Below are 6,546 nucleotides of genomic sequence, written 5' to 3'. Positions count from 1 at the left end.
TGGCCAAACATGAAGCAGTTTAGCGCGTCAGACCAAAAGTAGCCGATGGTTTTCAGGAGATTTTCATGTTTCTCAAGGGGAGACAATGACAAAGACAGAGCATCGGCTATTCCTGTGGTTTCCCATTTGGCTTGGTGAGTTTTGGCTACTCTATTGTACCAAGAAACCCAGTCCTCGGGAGGGTTAGGCCAGGCTCGTAAGCAGTCGGCCCAGGAGGTTAGATCCAGGTTTTGGTTCACGAAGGGAATCCTATTGGCCTCGGAGGAAATCAAATTGGATGGATTTTCGGTGGAACGGGGACCAAGGCAAAGGGAATTTGGAAGAGAAGGATGCGGCAGAAGAATGTCTGAAACCTAAAATTAATGATGAGACCAGGCATTAATTCAGGAGTTTTGCCGTTAAATCTAACATTACGCTCAGGTGACTTGGGGTGGTTAAGGATTACCTTCAGGCCAGAGACTGTGGCGTTGGCGCTGGATGATTCCGCCATTGGCTTCGCTGCGGAGTTTGGATTTGCGTGTCCAAGATCTAGGGTTCGCGCGACCGCGGTCTGGACCTGTTCGATTGGAAATTTGGGGATCTGAATTTGAGCAAGGTTTGCAGGTTACCGTTTGGGGTGACTAAATTGACCTATCTCGTAATTTATCGAGAGGGACCGATGCGTTGTCATCGGCTCATTGAGCATTGACCAAGTTGACAGTCGGCAAAATTAGTATAAAGGAAATCGGCAAAATCAAATTAAAGGAAATTCTTCATTGATAACGGGATTTCTTACATAAAGAGCTGATTGCTCTCAAAAGGAAGTACCAGGGGATACATTGCCCCATCTACTACTACTGATCCTATGCTAAGGATCCTATCTATGGGCCGTCGCTGCCCTCGTCGTCACCGTCGTCGCCGCTGTCGGCGCTACTCCCGGCTGGCTCATCGTCGCTGCTGCCGCGGCCGCCGGCAGGGCCCTCGTTGTCCTCGTCCTCCTCGTCAGCGTCGTCGTCGCTGTCGAAGTCGCTGAGGTTCCCCGACCAAGGGCAGAAGCGCTTGGCCGGCGGCTCATCAGAGGAGGTGTCGTCCTCCTCCTCCTCCTCGAAGGAGGTGAAGTTGTCCCAGGAGAAGCGATCGTCATCGCTCTCCTCCTCCGTTTCCCCGTCGGCAAGGAAGCGGAGGTCACTTTCCCCGTCGGTCAAAGACTTATCGTCCTCAGACCAGACGGAGAAGTCGTGGCTGGACTCGTCCCCGTCTTCTATGGCGCGGCGAATGTAGGCCTCGTGGGCCTCCTGCGGGTCCCACTCCGGCGTCGGCTCGCGGGAGGGGGAGGACTGGACGGAAAGACCCGACGAGGCAGAGGAGGAAGAAGACATGGTGGCAGAGGAGGGCTTTTGGAGTGCTAATGCGAAGGGGATGAAGAAGTGAACTGCAGGATGCGGTTAAAATAGAGGCGATATAGTGGAGATGATTCAATGCTGCAGCGGTTCCCGAGGATGTGGTGCCAAAACCGTCAAATCATGCGGAGAAGTTGAGAAGGCAAGGTATCATGATGAAGGGATACCGTGGCGGTTCTGTTCTGCTCCGATTTGACACGACGAAGAAAGGGAAAAAACAGAGTGGTTTTGGAATTACTATTGCCAAAACCAGGGGGGCATGTGTTATCACCAGAATTTGACCGCATTGGAGTTGGGCCGTGATGAAGATGGGCTTGGAAGATTTACATCTAAGAGGAGTTTCTGAATCGGCCTTGGGGCTAGAATTTGGGCCAGCGTGCCCGTGTATCTGTAAATAATAGTAGTGTACGTGTCGGTTAGGATTAAGAAACAGAGTCTAGCTCGTACACGGTTGGGTTTATGCCCACGTTAGACAGTCTACGGACTATAAATATGTATCTAGGGTTATTGAGAAAGGAGGACAATCACGTTCACAACAAACACAAACCAGGCGCATCGCCACCCTTTATTTCGAGGGTTTCTTCCGGGTAGGCATCATGCTGCCTAGATCGCATCTTGCGATCTAGGCAGTACATGTTTATTCGATTACCTTGTGTTACTCGTGCTGAAGCGTTGTTGATGGCGAGTAGCACTATTTATCGTAGATGTCTTGGGGCTTGCATTGATGCTTTTCTTATGTATATTTGCTTAGCAATGCCGTCCCTCGATATCTAGCTGTCCTTACACCTGAATAGGTGTGAGGGCAGCACCTTGCTTATTCGTTACTTAGTAGATCCAATCTGTTATAGTTGCTCCTTGTTTCAAGGATTAGTTTAATATCTGCATGATTAGGCCTTATGCTGGGGTTGGATGATCCGGTAGTGCGTGAGGTGTTGTTTTACCGTTCCTATAAGGGATGTTCCGGGAATTGACTTAACGTTGGTTTTTAGGCCTCTTTTAGGGATAGTTTCCATCATCTTTCGTATCTGCTAGGCCCAATTACGCGTAGGATGTTCCGATTATGCGGTGAAAACCCTAAACTGTCGTAGATTGGTTTAGCTTTGTTTTGATCAAGCAGGATCCCCATGTCATCATAAATCCAACGTGAACCATGGGGCGATCGGCTCTTTGAGCCGATCCACAGGGCAACCTGAGAGCCGATCGGGCTCGTATTTAATGTTTACATGTCTACCATGCAGGAGACTAGTTGAAGCAATCCAACACCTTCCTGATCAGGTATAGGTCAGGTGGCACGCCCTTGCAACCGCCAGGACGTGTGCTGGGACTTTGCGGGACGACGCGAGGCGCCAGGGCCCACTAAGCGGTCTTGGGAGTCTCCCGGCTCTTCGTGTTGCTTAACCACTGCTCGCCTGTGAGTTTTGGCAGGCAACAGCAGGTCTGGTCACCTTGAATCTGACTGCTACCAGAAGCAGCGGGGTGTGCCTCCTCGTGCTCAACTGGCTTCACTGAGCAGTATATAGTGAGACTTCAGCGTCTCCTTGCCTCCTCCGGCTCTGCTTCGACGGATACTGCTGCCTCCGCGGCTGTTTCCTCTCCACAGTCAAGTACATCTTCGTGGGTTCTGGATTCTGGAGCTTCTTTTCACATGTCTCCTGATTCTTCCTCTCTTTCTTCTCTTCTACCTCTTCCTCTTCCTGTTAGTGTTCTTACTGCCGATGGTACTTCTCTCCCTGTTGCTAGTCGTGGCACTCTTTCTACTTCCTCCTTTTCCATTCCTGATGTTTCTCATGTTCCCCGTCTTACCATGAATTTGTTTTCCGCTGCTCAACTCACTGATTCTGGTTGTCGGGTCATTCTTGATGTTGATTCTTGTTCTGTTCAGGACACTCACACTCGGGCCCTGTGACATAGGCATCCCCAATGGGCCTGCCGAAGATGGTACCCAGGGTTTACTGAAGGCCCATGACTCGAAGAATAAGAAGATTCGGAAGCCCAAGATGCTAGTAAGGAAAGCTAGAGTTGTATTAGGAAGTATAACTTGTAATCTTGCGGGACGGGTTAGAAACCCTCCCGGACTCTGTAACTTGTGTATTACGAAACCCTCGGCTCCACCTCCTATATAAGGGGGAGTCGAGGGACAAAGAGAGGATCGAATCTACTGTCAACACAACCCTAGTTTCATATTCGTCGAGTACTTTTCGGCTGAAACCTTCGAGATCTACTTGCCCTCTACGTCCAACGAAACCCTAGTCTACAATCTGTAGGCATTGACAATTTAATACCTTGTCACCCTGATTGGGGCTGGCCCTCGGTGCCGTGACCCAGGGACTTTGGGAGCTTGACTGGCTTCATGTTCCTTCTTCCACCACTTCATCGACCGCTCCATGCGTGCTTGCTGCTTCCACCACCGCCTCCTTTCAGCAGTGGCACCATCGTCTTGGTCATCTTTGTGGTTCTCGCTTGTCATCTTTACTTCGTCGAGGTCTCCTGGGGCCTGTCTCAGGAGATGTCTCGCTTCAGGGTTGTCAGGGTTGTAGGCTTGGTAAACAAGAATCAGTTACCTTATCCTACTAGTGCGTCTGTATCTCAACGTCCGTTTGATTTGTTCCATTCTGATGTATGGGGTCCGGCTCCTTTTGCTTCCAAGGGGGGCCACCGCTACTATGTTCTTTTTATCGATGACTTCTCTCGCCACACTTGGATTTATTTTATGACTTCTCACAGCGAGGTTCTCTCGATATATAAGCGTTTTGCTGCCATGGTCCATACTCAGTTTTCCACACCTATACCTGTCTTTCGGGCTGATTCTGCCGGTGAGTATATCTCCCAGCTGTTGCGTGGTTTTCTTGCTGAGCAGGGTACTCTTGCCCAGTTTTCCTTCCCTGGCGCCCATGCCCAAATTGGCGTGGCTGAGCGCAAGCATCGCCACCTGCTTGAGACGGCTCGTGCAATGATGATCGCTGCCTCTCTTCCTCCTCACTTCTGGGCTGAGGCTGTGTCTATTTCCACCTATCTCATCAACCTTCAGCCCTCCACAGCCTTGCAGGGTGGTATTACTCTTGAGCGTCTTACTGGTCACACTCCTGATTACTCGACCCTTCGTCTTTTTGGTTGCGTTTGCTATGTTCTTCTTGCTCCACGCGAACGTACCAAGCTGACTGCTCAATCTGTTGAGTGTGTCTTCCTTGGCTACAGCCCTGAGCATAAGGGATATAAGTGTTGGGATCCTATTGCTCGTCGGATGCGCATATCTCGGGATGTCACCTTTGATGAGTCCCGTCCTCTGTACCCGCGCCCCGCCTCTTCTTCCTTCTCGGTGGATGATATCTCTTTTCTCATGTTCCCTGACTCACCTCCTCCTATGCCTCAGGTCCCTACACCGCCGAGTCTCTCACCACCTTCTCCTCCTTCGCCCACCAGACCCCCCTCTCCTCCCTCACCACCTTCTCCACTCTCCACATCTTCCTCTCCCATGTCCCCTTCCTCGCCTACGGCGGTTCCTCCCTACCCTTTTCACTACTCCCATCGTTCACCTGAGGATGATGATGCTCCTTCTGATTTGCCCTCCACCTCAGGTGCGATGCCCTCTCCGTCTGAGCCAACTCATCATCTTCGTGCTCGGCCTCGTCCTCCTCCTGATCGCTATTCTCCCACTCACTACGGCCTCTCTGCAGTCCTTGAGCCGACTTCTTATCAGGATGCTGTTACTCATCCCGAATGGCAGCTAGCGATAGCTGAGGAGATTGCTGCTCTCGAGCGTACGGGCACCTGGGATGTTGTCACCCCTCCTTCCTCTGTTCGTCCCATCACCTGCAAGTGGGTCTATAAGGTCAAGACTCGCTCTGATGGTTCCCTTCAGCGCTACAAGGCTCGTCTTGTGGCTCGCGGCTTTCAGCAGGAGCATGGCCGCGACTATGATGAGACCTTTGCTCCAGTGGCTCACATGACCACTGTTCGTACTCTCCTTGCAGTTGCTTCTGTTCGTCGCTAGTCTGTCTCTCAGCTTGATGTGCAGAATGCTTTTCTTAACGGTGAGCTGAACGAGGAGGTCTACATGCAGCCACCACGTGGCTATTCTACTCCCGATGGCATGGTATGTCGTCTCCGGCGCTCTCTCTATGGCCTTAAGCAAGCCCCTCGCGCCTGGTTTCAGCGTTTCGCCTCTGTGGTGACCTCTGCTGGTTTTGTCCCTAGCGCACATGACCCTGCGCTCTTTGTCCACACATTGTCTCGTGGTCGGACTCTTCTTCTTCTTTATGTTGATGACATGATCATCACAGGTGATGACCCTGAGTATATTGCCTTTGTTAAGGCCCGTCTTCGTGATCAGTTTCTCATGACTGATCTTGGTCCTCTCTGCTACTTTCTTGGGCTTGAGGTTTCCTCTACCTCCGATGGCTTCTATATCTCCCAGGAGAAGTATATTCAGGACCTTCTCACTCGTGCTACTCTTGGTGATGAGCGCACTGTCGTGACTCCTATGGAGCTCAATATCCATCTCCGCTCCACTGATGGTGATCCTCTTCCGGACCCGACTAGCTATCGTCATCTGGTTGGGAGCCTGGTCTATCTTGCTGTCACCCGTCCTGACATCTCCTATCTGGTCCACATTCTGAGTCAGTTCATGGCTGCTCCCACTAGTGTCCACTATGGTCATCTTCTACGTGTCCTCCGCTATCTTCGTGGCACTATCTCCTATCGCCTTTTCTTTCCTCGCTCCAGCTCCTTACAGCTCCAGACCTACTCAGATGCTACTTGGGCTAGCGATCCGGAGGATCACAAGTCTCTTTCTGCCTACTGTGTCTTTCTTGGTGACTCCCTCATTGCTTGGAAGACCAAGAAGCAGGTTGCAGTCTCTCATTCGAGTGTCGAGGCTGAGTTGCGAGCGATGGCTCTCTTGACGGCTGAGGTGACTTGGTTACGTTGGTTACTTGCGGACTTTGGTGTTTCTGCTAATGCCTCGACTCCTCTGTTATCGGACAGTACTGGTGCCATCAGTATTGCGCGTGACCCGGTGAAGCACGAGCTCACCAAACACATAGGTGTTGATGCCTTCTACGTGTGTCATGATGTGCAGGTTGTGGCCCCTCATTATGTGCCTTCCGAGCTATAGCTTGCTGACTTCTTCACGAAGGCCCAGACCAGAGCACATCATGGGTTCTTTCTC

Source organism: Lolium perenne, chromosome 6 (genome assembly GCF_019359855.2).
Source record: "Lolium perenne isolate Kyuss_39 chromosome 6, Kyuss_2.0, whole genome shotgun sequence".
In the NCBI taxonomy this organism is placed as follows: Eukaryota; Viridiplantae; Streptophyta; class Magnoliopsida; order Poales; family Poaceae; genus Lolium; species Lolium perenne.
Note: the sequence above shows the minus strand (reverse complement) of the source record.